Source organism: Triturus cristatus, chromosome 1_1 (genome assembly GCF_964204655.1).
Source record: "Triturus cristatus chromosome 1_1, aTriCri1.1, whole genome shotgun sequence".
In the NCBI taxonomy this organism is placed as follows: Eukaryota; Metazoa; Chordata; class Amphibia; order Caudata; family Salamandridae; genus Triturus; species Triturus cristatus.
Window position 1 is genome coordinate 1024566817 of NC_140579.1, and position 15920 is coordinate 1024582736.

At 46.7% G+C, this 15920-nt stretch overlaps 1 long non-coding RNA gene across 1 annotated transcript in view; it reads left to right on the forward strand.

Annotated features, from left to right (window-relative positions):
• The window catches only part of LOC146871473 (uncharacterized), a 72265-nt gene extending 56546 nt beyond the window's left edge, over positions 1-15719 (forward strand). The window contains exon 3 of the long non-coding RNA XR_014981004.1: positions 15321-15719. This is a non-coding gene — a long non-coding RNA (uncharacterized LOC146871473). The remainder of the gene's footprint in view (positions 1-15320) is intronic.
• The last annotated feature ends 201 nt before the right edge of the window (positions 15720-15920 follow it).

The window sequence follows — 15920 nt, forward strand, 5'->3', positions numbered from 1 at the left end:
TCTTAGTTTTTCTATATACTCTTCTGTTAATCTAGTTGTTACTCTCTTGGGGTATTCAACTTGTTGTGAGATTACTTTATCTCTGGCTTTCGGGGCTCCTCCTTGAATCTTCATCAGCAAGGGATAGTGATCGCTGCCTTCTTTCTGAACTATCTTAAATTCCCTTATAAGAGAGAAGTTCCAGGCAGACATAAAGGCATAATCTATTGGGCAATTTTGTGAGCCTATTTTGAATGTTTTCTCTGCTGGGCAATCTGTTTCAAATCTGCCATTCAAGCAGAAAAGGCCCTTCGCCCCTAGATAATTTCCCAAATCTTTATCCTGTCTTAAGATTTCACATGCTGGAAAAATTGCTTGTTTTACTTCATATGCATCCAGTATATCCCTATGCCAAAGGTCTACCTCCTTTGGGTACAATTTATGATTAAAATCCCCCAAAATAAAGAATATGTCAGAGTCATACTTTTCACATAAACAATCTATATCATCTTTAAAATATACCAGCTCAGTTCCATACTCAGTAGCATTCTTCCATTGCATATACACATTTATAATGATTATATTTTCATATTTTATGTCTACAATCAACAGAGATAGTCCACATGCCAGGAGCCATTTACATTTTACTTTTAGCGGGATCACGTTATTTGTTACTTTTGTAGACAATAAAGTCATGATCCCCCCTGCTGGGCGGCCAAATCTTTTTTTCTTGGGCGGTCGATGGAGTTGGAGGAAACCATCGAAAGTTGGGGTTTCGTCGCATAGCCAAGTTTCTTGCAGGCAAACAATTTCCACTTTATTTGCTAGCTTAGTTATACATTCCTGTTTTATTATATCTCCAAGGCCATTTATATTCCATGATAAGAAATTAAGGCTATGCGACCCCCCTTCATCCTATTCCACCTCACTTAATCCTCCATTTTCATCCATTACATCCTTATATCTCTGAGAGGGTCCTGCAGGGCTGCTTCTTTAGCTCCAATTATCCCAGGAGTTATCCATTTCTGAGTTATTGACTACTACATTCAGAGTACATCCTCCAGTCTCATTTTCCTCTAGTAACCTCACCTGTCTCTTTCCTAGTCCTGCATGACATTTTAGAAAGCTACTTCCTAATTGACTATTTCCCTTTAGTTCTTTCTCTGGGATTAGCCGTATACCTTCCTGGAGTATCTCACTCGCCGCTTTCCAAATTGCCATTTTTACTAGGTCGGAATAGACTAGTACTCTTGTAATCTCCTTTCCACTTATATTTTCTATGAAACCCACCTGTCTCAAATCTTTTGTTCCTATTCCCCTCAGGCTAGGGCATTTAGAGAATGAGAATAGGATTTGAGATCTATTCAGAGGTATAATCTTCCTTATTTTCTTTCCCTTTTTTTGGTTTTGCTCAGGTTCAAAGTACAGCCATTTGTCGCTTCCCGCCTCTTCCCCTATCTTTGGGGCTTCTATACCTACCTGCTCAGTGTTTTCCCCCATTTTACCTTTTGCTTCTAAGTTACCTCGTTGTGGGACAGCTTTCTCTTGATTTTGGTTCTGATGATTTATATTATGTCCCACATAGTTTGAATTTACTATGGGTTTTATTTTTGTGGAATTAGTTTTTAATTGATCATTTCTAGGGCTTTTACTACTCTGTTTCTTTACCTGATTTTTGGGGCCCTTCCTCTTACTCTCCGCGTTTGGGGTCTTGGCAGATAACACTTCCAGTGTGGGAGTATTTAATTTGACCTCTTTCCCCTTTTCCTTTGTTTTTCGCATTGTTTCTACATTTGTTTCTCTCTTTCTACGTAACTTCCTTTTATGATGACCCCTAAAGTTCATGAAGCTGTGTCTTGGGTTTTCCCATCTTCTTTTTATCAGCATCGGGCACTTAGATATATATACATTATGTGATGTTCCTACTGTTTCTGTGCTTTCTTTCTGTTCTATAGGCTGGGTATCTACTACTGGTCTCATCATGTGTGGCATTTGACCTCTGATTACTTGCAACTCCTCCTCAATCTTTTTCAAATAAAGCTTTTGCGTTTTCAGAACCCCATTATTCAACATTGTAACTTCCAACAACCCCTGCAGGGTTTTTTGAAGCATCAGTAATAAATCCATCATTGAAGAGGGAGGGGTCGTAGAAATATCTAGGTCTTGTAGGCTAGTTCTCTCGGGATCAGCTATTCTTTCAGTTCTCGATGTTTCCTGCTGAATTTGGTTTCTTACATCTTTTGATTGTGATATCGATATATTTAGTGAGGCTCCCCAGTCAGTTCTTGACCTTTGGCAGTTGTTCTCCATTTGGACTGAGGTCTCTGATTCTTGTGCTTGCATCGAGAAAAGTTTAGGGGATGATGACAGACGCGGTGCTATTACAAGGTCGTTTTGACTCCGAAGGGAGTGATTTATTAGGAATGATGCCGCTAAGAGTTCTTCAGGGGATTCTACCATGCCATTCCCATTCTGTAGCTCCGCATCTACATCTATCGACTTTGTAGATAAATCTAATCTTTTGTAATGTTTACCTAAAAAGTCCTTTATAGATTTAGTTGCTGACGTACTTCCATTAGTTTCTTGCAGGGTCTTCTTAATGGCTTTTTTATTTTTCTTCTTTTGAAGCGCCCCCTTAGTTCCTTCTCTGGGGCTGGCCTGGCTCTCCTGACTCTCTTCTCGGGTTCTTACCTCCCCAGAGAGTTCTCCCCTCCCGGGGCTTTCCTCCATAGGCTCCTTACGGGTTTTTTGCTTCCTTTTTGGTGCCATTGTCCCTTAGATGAAGCGAGTCTGTATTTATTGCGCTCTTGTATACTCCAAATTTTACTATGCGTTATAACTTTAAAAATCTTCCTTGCACTTTCTTTACTTTTCCCCTTCCCTTGACTCTTAATCAGCCAAAACTGCCCGGTAATAAATACTAAAACAGGTATCGGGATACAGCGAACATTTGTGCAGTTATTCATACACTTACCTCTGTTGTGCCTTTATCCCGCCATACCTGCCAATTTGCTCTTTGGGGTTTTGTGCTTTTTCTTCCTTATTTCCCAAAACGGTGAACTGATGGCCCCCCTATGCCTCTTTCCTACCACAGTGGGGGGCACTTCTGTAAATCCGCCCAAAGCTTTTAATTACTCCTTACGTTGTCCAGGTCTCCTGGTTTCCTAGCTTCCCCCACTTTTTCTGGGCAATCTATCCACCTACTCCTGCGCGTTGGCTTCCTCTGGCCGTCTGGGCATGATTGGCGTAAGGTTAGCCCCACGTAGGTGCAATAACCACACCTTTCCTTTCCTTATGGGGAACTTCTTTTACTACACCTGCGGCTCCTCTTCTCCCGCCATGTCCTTATCTGCAGACCCGATATTTCTCCTTGGGTCCGCCGAAATCAACTCGGGTGCCTCAGCGCGTCTATTCTCCTCGTGTTTACGTCCCGCGTCCCGTAGGTCAGCTCGCGGCTTCCTGAGGGCGACCGGAGTTCTGTGCCGTCGACGTCCTCTGCGTCCCGTGCGGCGTGTAGCGTGAGGTCAGCGTAGGCAGGTAGGGGGCGGCAACAACAGAAGAATTCCCCACTAAGATTGCAGGCATTACCTTGGTTGAGGTATGTTAAGCCGTTGGCTGTAAACACCGGTCGGCCTCATTTTATGAGCGGCGGCGCTGTTCTCAGACAGCATTGTTGAGCGCGAGGGAAGAATTAGCTGGCACGTCATCACAACAGACTAAGACTGTGAAGCATGCTGTGAGATTGCAAAGTAAGCCTCCCAACAAACCTAGTGAGGTTCCTCGCGCTAACACTCCAGGGACTGGTGTGCGAGTGATTAAGTGCTATTGGTGTGGTGCTCCTGTCCCATTGCTTCTAGCACGAAGTATATGGCTAAGAATATAATCTGTAGGGCGTGTGGCAAGAGAGGACCTCTTGCGAAAGTTTGTAGATCTAAAACTCAATTTGTACAAGAAGTGGATGACACATGTGAGAGTATTCATAAATTGATGATGTGTGTGGATGGCTCTGGTGTTCCTGAAGAGTTATGTTGCAACCACAATATTTTGGATGGTAGTATTGCCAAAGAAAGTGCAGATAAGTTGGAAAAGCCGCACTGTACAATAAGCTTGTATATGAATAATGTTAGAATGCTAGTCGATTCAGGCAGTTTGTGTATCCAAAGAAATGTATTCCAAGGTGTGTGTTGGTATGAGCAATCTGGAGTCTTGGGACAAGTCTGACATTAAAGCTGTGGGTTACAGAGGGCGACCTCTGACCCTGTTTACCAGGCAGGTCGCTCCCCTCACCGCCACGCAGCCCCCTGTGTGACCGCCATCCGCTGCTGCATTGTTTCTGCCTGCGTTTGAGTGCCAGTGTCCTCCTTCTCTTCTATTCCCACGAGTAAGTGCCTGCATCGCCCCCATTGTACCTGTGCCTTGTTGCTGCCTGGAATTGTTCCTCCTTCTATTCTGTTCCCACGAGTGAGTGCCTGTAATTGCCCCCATTGTGCCCGTGTCCTTTGCTGCCTTGAATTGTTCCCCTCTCCTTTTTTGCCCGGATTGTGATCCTTTTTGCCTTCTGTTTCCCTGCGCACCGCGTCTCCCCCTCGCCGCCCGTTTCCCGCCTCCGCGTCCCGTAGCTCCGCCTCCCTCGCACCCCATTGGCCACCCCGCTCCCACCTCCCAGCTGCTCCTCCCTCCTTCTCCCACTCATATGGAGGCCAGGTAGAGAGAGCGACCTCTGACCCTGTTTACCAGGCAGGTCGCTCCCCTCACCGCCACGCAGCCCCCTGTGTGACCGCCATCCGCTGCTGCATTGTTTCTGCCTGCGTTTGAGTGCCAGTGTCCTCCTTCTCTTCTGTTCCCACGAGTGAGTGCCTGTAATTGCCCCCATTGTACCCATGTCCTTTGCTGCCTTGAATTGTTCCCCTCTCTTCCCCCCGCAGCGAACGCGCGCAGCGGGCGCGCCGAAGGCACGCCTAAGGCAAGCCCGTCTGCGCCCATCTGCGCCTGGCCCGCGCCCAGCGCCAGACCCCCTGGCCCCGCAGATGCCAGCCCACCCACAAGTCCTACAACGCTGCCACTCTCATCGCACTCAACACCGGCCGGATACCCGGCTGCTGCAGAGCCACCCCAAGACGCACCCACGGACCATTCAGCTGCCATTCCTGCAAGTTCTCCTGCATCCGGACCTGTACCGCACCCGCCAAGCCGAGCACTAGCAGCAACCACCTGAAGTGCATCCTGCTCAACACCCGCTCCGTCCACAGACACGCCGTGGAACTCTGGAACCTGCTCGACACCACATCTCCAGACGTTGCCTTCCTCACGGAAACATGGATGAACGCCTCCTCAGCACCCGACATCGCCATCGCCATCCCGGACGGATACAAGATAACCCAGCGGGACCGCGTCAACCAGACAGGAGGAGGCCTCGCCATCGTCCACAAGAACACCATCCGCATCACGACCAACTCCGACGACACCCTCACAGCTGCCAAACACCTTCACTTCCAGATACACACCGACCCCAAGACCACACTCAGAGGCACCCTCATCTACAGACCCCCAGGACCCCGCACTCCATTCAGCGAAGACATCGCAGACTTCATCAGCCCACACGCCCTCCCCTCCGCTGACTACATCCTCCTAGGGGACCTCAACTTCCACCTGGAGAACAACAACGACAACAACACCACCACCCTGCTGGACAACCTCGCCAACCTCGGACTCAAGCAACTGGTGAACTCCCCCACCCACTACGCCGGACACACGCTTGATCCAGTCTTCTCCTCCAGCAAGTACATCTCCTTCAGCCACGCCACCGGACTCCACTGGACAGACCACAGCTGCGTCCACTTCAGCTTCAGAAGAACCACGACTCACCACCACCCGCAACAGGCTCCCCGCAGGAGCTGGAACAAGATCACCACCGACCAGCTCACCACATCACTGAGCCAGAACCCTCCCGCCAGCTCAACGGACCCCAACCAAGCAGCCAACAACCTCACACAGTGGATCACCAACTGTGCTGACGACCTCACACCTCTGAAAAACCACCCCAGCAGGCCCGGCAGCAAGAAAGCCTCCTGGTTCAACGACGACCTCAAAAACTCCAAAAAGAACTGCCGTACCTTCGAGAAAGCCTGGCGAAAAAACCCGACTACAGAAAACATGACCGCCCTCAAGCACGCCTCCCACAAACACCACCAGCTGATCCACACCACCAAGAGGACAGCATTCAAGGAATGACTAGACAACAACGCACACAACAGCAAGGAACTCTTCAGCATCGTCAAAGAGCTCTTCAACCCCAGCGCCGGAAACAACGACATCACTCCCTCACAAGACCTCTGCGACTCACTCGCCTCATTCTTTTACCGCAAGATCGCCGAAATACACAACAGCTTCGGCGCACAGACCACGCACCCAACCACCGAACCGACAACCCCCACCACCACCCTCCGTGCCTGGACCCCGGTCAGCACCGAAGACACCATCCACACGATGAACACCATCCACTCCGGATCACCAACCGACCCAAGTCTTCAACAAGGCCGACTACGTCATCGCACCCCAACTCCGGGACATCATCAACTGCTCCTTCAACACCGCCACCTTCCCGGAGAGCTGGAAGCACGCCGAACTCAGCGCCCTCCTGAAGAAGCCGTCAGCAGACCCCTCCGACCTCAAGAACTACCGCCCCATCTCGCTCCTGCCTTTTCCTGCCAAAGTCATCGAGGACCGTCAACAGACAGCTTGCCGCCTTCCTCGAGACAAACGGATCCCTCACCCACTCGCAGTCCGGCTTCCGAGCCAACCACAGCACCGAGACCACCCTCATCACAGCCACTGACGACATCCGAGCCCTGCTCGACAACGGGGAAACAGCGGCCCTCATCCTCCTGGACCTCTCCGCAGCGTTCGATACTGTCTGCCACCGCACCCTTGTACAGCGCCTCAGCAACATCGGAATCCAAGAGAGGGCTCTAGATTGGATCATCTCGTTCCTTGCCGGAAGGACCCAGAGAGTCCGCCTCCCCCCGTTCAGATCCGAGGCCACCGAAGTCCTCTGCGGCGTCCCGTAAGGATCATCACTCAGCCCCACCCTCTTCAACGTCTACATGAGCCCCCTCGCAGCCTTCGCACGCCAATACAACCTCAACATCATCTCCTACGCCGACGACACTCAGCTGATCCTCTCCCTCACCAACGACCCAGCCACCGCCAGAATCAACCTACACGAAGGGATGAAAGACGTAGCCGAGTGGATGATGAACAGCCGCCTGAAACTGAACTCAGACAAGACTGAAGTCCTCATCCTGGGATCATCACCCTCCGCCTGGGACGACTCCTGGTGGCCCCCCACCCTGGGCAGCACACCCAAACCTACGGACCACGCACGCAACCTGGGCTTCATCCTGGACTCCTCCCTCTCGATGACCAGACAAGTCAACGCCGTCTCATCGTCATGTTTCAACATCCTACGCATGCTCCGAAAGATCTTCCGATGGATCCCCACCGAAACCAGAAAGACGGTCACCCAGGCTCTCGTCACCAGCCGACTGGACTACGGAAACACCCTCTACACCGGAACCACAGCCAAACTACAGAAAAGACTCCAACGCATCCAGAACGCCTCTGCACGACTCATCCTTGACATCCCCCGACACAGCCACATCTCCGGACACCTGAGAGACCTGCACTGGCTCCCCGTCAGCAAGAGAATCACGTTCGACTCCTCACCCACGCACACAAGGCCCTCCACGACCTGGGCCCCAGATACCTCAACAACCGCCTGACCTTCTACACTCCAACATGCCAGCTACGATCGACCAGCCACGCCCTCGCCACCGTTCCACGCATCCGAAGAGCCACCATGGGAGGAAGATCCTTCTCCTACCTGGCAGCCAAGACTTGGAACTCCCTCCCCATCCACCTCCGCCTGACCCAAGACCACCTCTCCTTCAGGAAGCAACTCAAGACCTGGCTGTTCGAGCAGTAGCGGACCCCCCTCCCCCTAGCGCCTTGAGACCCTCCGGGTGAGTAGCGCGCTTTACAAATGTCTTGATTGATTACAGTGGAAAGACCATTGATAGCTTGGGCCTCAAATGGATGGTGATTAGCTTTAATGGAAAAAAGTGTATGGTTGTGTATATTAGACAAGGCTCAAATTTACTGAGTTGGCGCCATCAAAAGGATCTGGATATTGTGCTCAATCCTAATGCTACTGAGCCAGACATGTCTACCATTGTGCATATTGTTGATGCTTATGAAACAACTGTGATGGAGAAGTTTCCCAAGGTTTTCTCTGATAATTTGGGGAAAATTACGAACTTCCCTAATAAAATTATTCTCAAGACGAATGCGGTGCCCATCGTACACAAAGTGAGAAACGTACCCTATCTAATGAGAGGTCCTCCCCAAGAGGAACTTAAGAAATTGTTAGAGCAAGGTATTATTGAACCTATTGAGGCCTCAGAATGGCTGGCACCCATTGTGGTCGCGCCCAAGGATGGGGGCAAGATTCACTTATGTATTGCCTTACGTAATTTGAATAGAAATATATGGGTGGAAAGGCAAACGCTGCCCAATATTTCTGAAATGCTGACAGCCATGAGCAGAGGGTTATGTTCAGTGTGATTGACATTTTAGCAGCATACCACCACCTGAATGAGGAATCAAGGCACCTCACCTTGTTTGTTACATTGCTGGGTGCATTTCGTTACTGCAGAATGCCATTTGGCTTAGCGTCTGCCTCAGCGGTGTTTCAGAGAGTCATACAACAGATTTTTGTCGGAATGAAAGATGTCCGTTGCTTTCAAGATGTGCTGGTTGTAGGAAAGGACAGTGCACACCATGATAAAGTGATGAACGAAGTTCTGAGGTGAGTGGAGAGGCTCTAAAAGAAGGGAAAATTTAAATTGAGGAAGAATTGTGTGATGTATTTAGGGCATGAGATTTCCAATGCAGGGATTGAGCTCAAGAAGAGTATTGTGTCTGCTGTCAAGAATGCCTCTAATCCTCTGAACAAGGAACAGCTGAAATCTTTTCTAGGCTTAGCAGAATACTGTTCCAAATTTGTGAATGGTTGTATGGAAATTGTGGAACCACTGACGTTATTAATGGAGAATGGTATTGTGTTTGAAAGGGATGACATTTGTGACAAGGCATTCATTCAATAGGGTGAAGTCCTGTATTCTCCATGCTTCCACTCTTGGACATTTCAATGTTAAAGCTAAGGCTTTCATTAACACTGACACCAGTGCTGTGGGAATTGGTGCTGTTCTAACCCAGGTGTGTGATGAGAAGTAAAGATTATCGGGTTTGTGTCTAGTAAACTTCAAGGGGCAGAAGTATCATATTCTGTAATTGAAAAGGAGGCCCTAGCGTGCTGTCTGGGCATTAAGCATTTTAGATATTTTGTTTGGGGGTTACCTTTTTAAAGTTTGCACGGACCACAAGCCCTTTGTTCATTTATTTAGAGGAGGTAGGGGTTTGGAAGGTAGTGTGACTCCCAAGATTTCCGGATAGATGTTCTTGGTGCTTGAGTACAACTTTGAAGTGGAGTATGTGAAAGGCCTGAAAAATGTGGTAGCTGATTATTTATCTAGGATGCCGGTGGATGAAATTGAGGAGGACATGGAAGAAGGTGTGGAGGTGATCAGGTGCAGTGAGGAACAGGCCTTTGACAAGGAGGAGTGGATTATTGCTATGTTGAATGATGATGTGCTGCAACAGGTAATGAAATGTGTATCGGAAGGATGTAGGGAAGACCTTCCTCGGGATGTTAACTTCAAAAGTTAATGCCATGTTGTGGCTGAGTTGAGTGTGAGTGAAGGGAAATTGTGGAGAAGTAATCAATTGGTGCCACCAGCAGTTCTCAGGAATAAGATAATGAACATCGCTCATTAGGGGCATCTGGGCAGAAATATGACGAAGAGACCAGTACCTCAGTTATTTTGTTGGCCTGGCATGGACAACAATATTGAGGAGGTTGCTACGGAGTGCTATGTGTGAGCTAAAAGCGATAAGACAAAAGTTGTAAGGTAACCTCCCCTCCCATGTGTGGTTCTTCCCAAGCGTTCTTGGGAGAGGGTGGCGATTGACTTTCTAGGTCCTATCTCTGAACTTGGTACGTGAAGTAAGTTTTGGATGGTCATAGTAGTCTACCACTCCAAGCGGTTAGTCATTGAGACTGCTGATTGCATTGACACTGAGAAGGTGATTAGGTTCATGGAAAGAGAGTTCATGAACAAAGGAATTCCTAAGATCCTTGTATCCGATAATGGAGTTCAATTGGTATCTAAGAGCATGCAAGTATTTCTATGCAAGTTGGGAGTCAAACATGAAAAGGTCGCCATGTTCAGAACTCAAGCGAACAGTTTAGTTGAAAGAATTAACCGTTTATTAATGGATAACATTCAACTTTCGATGTCAAATGGTATGTCATGGTCCGAGGAACTCAAAAAATTGGTGTGGTCATATAGAGTGACGCCTCATTCGGTGACTGAGGTGTAGCCATTTGTCTCTCTGAAGGGGCATGAGCCTGGTGTGAAAGAAGCCCCTGGTTGGCTTAAAAATAAGGATTGGGTTGATCATGCTGCTGTGGAGAGTGATGTTGCATATCAGCAATTGGCGGCTACAAATTACTATAATCTCAGGAAAGGTGTCAAAGTTCCTGATATAGAGGAAGGAGACTGGGTTGTGGTGAAAAGGGGGGGAATTGTCACTAAAGGTGAAAGCAAATTCTCTAAACCTATGCAAGTGAGAACTGTGAAGAAGAATATTCTCATTTTAACTGATGGCTCTGCTTGGAGTACTGGAAACGTTTGTAGATGTCATGCTCCTCAACCATTTCTTTGTGATTAATGTTTCTATGGTTCCCCCCCCCCCATCTTATTTTTCCTTTCTTTACATTCTTAAGTGAGTTATTTTGTGGAATATTTAGTTACTGTATATAGTGGGGAGGCTGTGTGAAGTCTTCTCAATGAAAATGGAATGTAAGGCTTGTTGCCAGGATGGAATGTTACTCTTTGAAGTAAGAAGTAGTTGGGGCTGTGAAGCTGGAAGGAAGAGCTGGAGGTACCTGCCATTGAATCTTACCAATAAAGATACCTATCTTCACTTAATGCATTGGAGTGGGTCTTACAGTTAGGCAACGTGACCTTGCATGATGGCCACTTTGGGGAAGAGTTCATCGAAGGGCTCCGGTTGCCTGGCAATGACCGTAGCGAGTTGAATGCACCGCGCAGCAGCGTTTAGAAGCATTCATTGCGTGCACTGCAGCAAGTGGAAGGAGGAAGGACACCTAAGTCTGCATCTAAGGGCCTTATTGATGAAATAAAAGAAAAAGAACAGGTGAGGAAGTCAGAGGGGAAAGCTTCAATGTACATTGATTAAACTGCCTGTGAGGGTGTGGGCACCCAGGTGTAATTTTAAACAGGAAAATTTATGGAACAAGGGGATTGCGCAACTGAGGAGAACATGGCTCCGCAAAACTTTACTATCCGCCCCCCACATGCATTTTGGGCATTTGGTTCAGAACCAGCTATGAAGTGGGTGGAGAGGAATGACTATTTTGTGAATTACAATATTCTAGTGGATAAGAATGGTAAAATGAAGGCGGAGCAAATGAAGAGGATTTTACTGCATTCTCTAGGGCAGGTTGGTTTAAAAACGTACACTTGCATGCCCAAGATAACTACAGGTGGGGATGTTAATGTTTTTGAGGCAGCTTTGAAAGATCTGGATCATTATTTCGCACCGAAAGTGTGCATAGGCATTGTGCGGTATAACTTCTTTCAGAGAAAACAGAACAAAGGAGAATTAGTGGACGAATATATAGCGGAACTGAAGAGATCGGCCATTGATTGCAAGTTTGGGAATTTACATGACGCTTTCATACGAGACCAATTGGTCATGCATGCAAGTAATTCTGCAATTCAAGAACGGCTATGGATCAATGGAGATGCACCATTGGAGGAGGTTTTGGCAATTTGGAGAAAGGCAGAAATGTCGGGAAGGTGTGCAACAGAACTTAAAGAATCGGAAAAGGAAACAGTGAGTGTCTACAAAGTACAGAACACGGATTACAGAAATCAAGGCAAGAAGCAGAGGAGTACTGTGAAGGAGAAAAGATCAGAGGAGAGAAGATGCTAGCGTTGTGACAGAAGGATCACTTGGCATTTAGTAAATATTGCCCTGCAGCAAAGCAAAAGTGCAGCAACTGTGGGGTAACAGGACATTTTTCTAAGGTCTGCAGGATAAAGAAAAGTAATGTCAAATGTCTATTGGAAGGAGACAGTCCAGAAGGAAGTGAAGCAGAGATGGAGAACTTGAAATTGGGCTGTGCCAAGAGTTTGCAAGGGAATTTTGTGCTTAATATCTCCGACTGCTCTGTTAAAGGGAAACCAGTGTGTGATATGTGGATAGTGGGAGTTCTAATTAAAATATTTGCAGATTCGGAGTTTCCATTCACCATAGTGAATGAAGAGGTATGGAAGGAAAAGTTTGTGAGCAAAGTAGGACCGCGTTTGATACCTACGGATGTAAACCCTGAGAGTTACACGGGAGAAAAAATGTATTTCTTGGCTTTTAGCTGTTTGACATTTTCATTTGAGGGTAGGTTGGCGAGAGGGAAACTCTATGTGGCTAAGCTTGAACCATCAGTTTTAAGATGGATGGACCAGAAAAATGTGCATATGATTTTGGATCCTAGCAGCGAGGAAAAAGTATTCATTGTTGATGAGTGCGGTATGATGGGTAATGCAATGGCAAAAATGTTTCCAAAGGTGTTTGGGAAAGATTTAGGAGTCTTGAAGGGATTTGAGCTTACTATTATGCTCAGAAAGGATGCAGTACCAAAGGTGCACATGGTGAGGGGGATTCCTTTTTTGATTAGAGATTAGGTGGCAAAGGAGCTGGATGGATAGATTGAAAAGGATTTGATTGAGGAGGTGAAAAGTTCTGAGTGGATTTCACCAGTGGTGATAGCGTGCAAGACCAATGGCAGGACTCTTTTATGCATTGACTTGCGCCACTTGAATAACAACATTGTGATTGAAATATTTCCCTTGCCAAAGATCAAAGAGATGGTGTCATCTCAAAGGAGCGACTTGGTTCTCTACCATAGATCTTTCAGCGGCGTGTCATCAGGTGGTGCTCAAGCAGGAATTAAGGAAACTCCTAGCGTTTATAATCCCGTTTGGGTGTTACCAATTTAAATGAATGCCGTTTGGACTAGCATCGAACTTGTATATATGCACGGGGTATACCCAAATCACCCTCCTATACCTGGGTATGAAACACTATCATTTACAGAAAAGGGATATGTATGGAGGAATTAATACAGTTTTTATTTTAGTATAGGGAACATTCAACTACCCCATCTTCAATCTTTAGTCTTACAAAAAGATTGCCTGGTTAATTAAAGACACACATATACATTGGAACCGATCTTTGAACAACACCTAATGACAATATATTACACAAAGACATACACAAATATATGTGAAACAAATATATATACAGAAAAACAATGAATTCAACTTTTCGTTGCTAATACCAAAAAATATATTTCTACTGGTGTTCACACATTAATTTTGAGTGATACACACGGAGGTAGTCAAGATGTGCACTTTAGACAAAGGCGCCTATTTTCCTTTAGCTCAGTAGTGTCACATAAAGCTATTAAATCACTTGTTGGTTATTTATATAGAGACTCCTCCAAGAATTGTCTATCAGACAATTCTTGGAGGAGTCTCTATTTTTGTATGACTAGAGATTGAAGATGGGGTAATTGAATGTTTGTTATACTAAAGTAAAAATTGTATTAATTCCTCTGTACCTATTCCTTTTTTGTACATGATAGTTTGGGCTAGCATCAGTGGATGCTGTATTTCAGTGGCTGATGCATAGACTGTTTGGGAAGAAGTGCGGAGTGAAGATTTTCCAGAACGATATCCTGGTCTTCAGAGAGAGTAAGGAGAGTCATGAGGAAAGGTTGAGAAAGGTGTTGAATGTTTTGAAGGATGTGAGGTTGACAGTGGAGCTCAGCAAATGCAAGTTTGCACAGAGGAGTATGACATATCTGGGCCACATGATCAGTGAGGAAGGTGTGAAACCCAAACCTTCACTGGTGAAAACTATCGTTGGTAGTTCTGCCCGGAAGAACAAGGACGAAGTGAGGTCGTTTTTGGAAATGGCACTGCGCAAAATTAATTCCTAGTTTTGCCAGTAAGGTTTATAACATCCATACGTTGTTGAAGAAGAATGGTAAATTTCAATGGAGTACAAATTGTGAGGCAGAGTTCAACCAGGTCAATTTTGATCTGGGAAAGGTAACAGCTTTGAGTAGTTTAGACCCAGACTTGGAGTGCTGTTTGACTACCGATGCTAGTGACAAGGAGCTAGGAGCGGTGCTGTCACAGAAGGATGCTAGAGGTAGGGAGAAGATCATTCTTTTTGCTTCAAGATCATTGTCACCTACAGAAGGCAAATAACCGATATAAAGCGGGCGATATTAGCTTCTGCCTGGGCTTTAGAGCACTTCCGCGCCTTTGTGTGGGTAAAGTCTCTCACCATTTGGACCGATCACAGACCGTTGGTGAAGTTATTGACTATGGAGGTGAGCGTGTCAGCATCTGCCAGACTGGCAAGGCTTTCTATGAAAATGAAAGAGTATGTGTACAGGTTGGTGTATGTGCCTGGAACAGAAAATGTGGCAGACTGTCTAGGATGCCGGTCCCAATGGAAGAGTGTGGGTGATCTGTGGGGGGATTTTAAAATTGCTTTTGTTCAGGATTCAGGGTAGCCGGCAATTGAGAGGGGAGTGGGATGAAGAACAAAAAAGTATAATGTTTGACAAGCAGTAATGGAACCTGTATGCAAGGGATGGCCTAGGAAAATGGAGTGACAGAGGTGTTGCACCCCTTTTGGGAGGTTAGGATGGAGTTGTCGGTGGACAAAGATGTGGTATTGAGGGAGGATAGAGTTCTGCCACCAGAAGGTCTAAGAGATAGTATTCTGCAACTCTGCCATGAAGGGCATTTTGGAGTGGTGAGAACCAAAACTGTTAAGGGTGTGTTCTGGTGGCCAGGTGTGGATAGAGCAGTGGAGAGGTTTGTGAGAGGGTGTTCTGGATGTTCCTCGGTGGACAAGTCATTAAAAGCTTTAAGGCCACCAATGAGTGAAGGGTTAATTCCATAACAACCTTGGGAATGTTTTGTGGTGGATCTTTTTGGACTGTTGGGAGAGTTGCAGTAATTTTTGGTAGTGGTGGTCGACTTGTTTTCTAAATGGCAGGTGGTGGAAATTGTGGAGAGGGTTTATACTAATACTTTGTTTGTTTTTCTTGACAGGATTTTTGTGTCAGAAGGCATGCCTTCGGTGTTGTTGAGTGACAATGGACTGGAGTTCACCTCTAAAACACCAAGGAGTTACTTTGAAAGAACTGGAGTGAGACATAAGACCTCATCACTTTATAATCCCAGCGGGAACGGCACCGTGGAACGGTTTAAATGGGTGTGGAAAGGGGTTATTCAAGGAAGGATGAACAAGCAAAGGGACTGGAGGTTGGAGTTAAAAAAAGGCTGTTTGGGCTTATAGGCTAATCACTCTTAATGCCACTAGGCTGTCCCCTTTTGTGATAATGAGAGGTAGGAGACCTAGTTGTAAGTTTGCTCCAGCGTGGCTGAAGAATGGAATGATGGAGCAGTGGTCAATCAATCAGAAAATGTGTAGAGCGCACTACTCACACGTGAGGGTCTCAAGGTGCTAGGGGGGGGGGGCGGGTGCTGCTACTGCTCAAATAGCCAGGTCTTGAATAGCCTCCTGAAGGTTGGTAGGTCCTGGGTCTGCCATAGGAGGATGGGGAAGGTGTTCCAGGTCTTGGCAGTGAGGTGGGAGAATGATCTGCCGCCGGAGGTCGCTCTTCGGATGCGAGGGACGGTAGCGAGGGC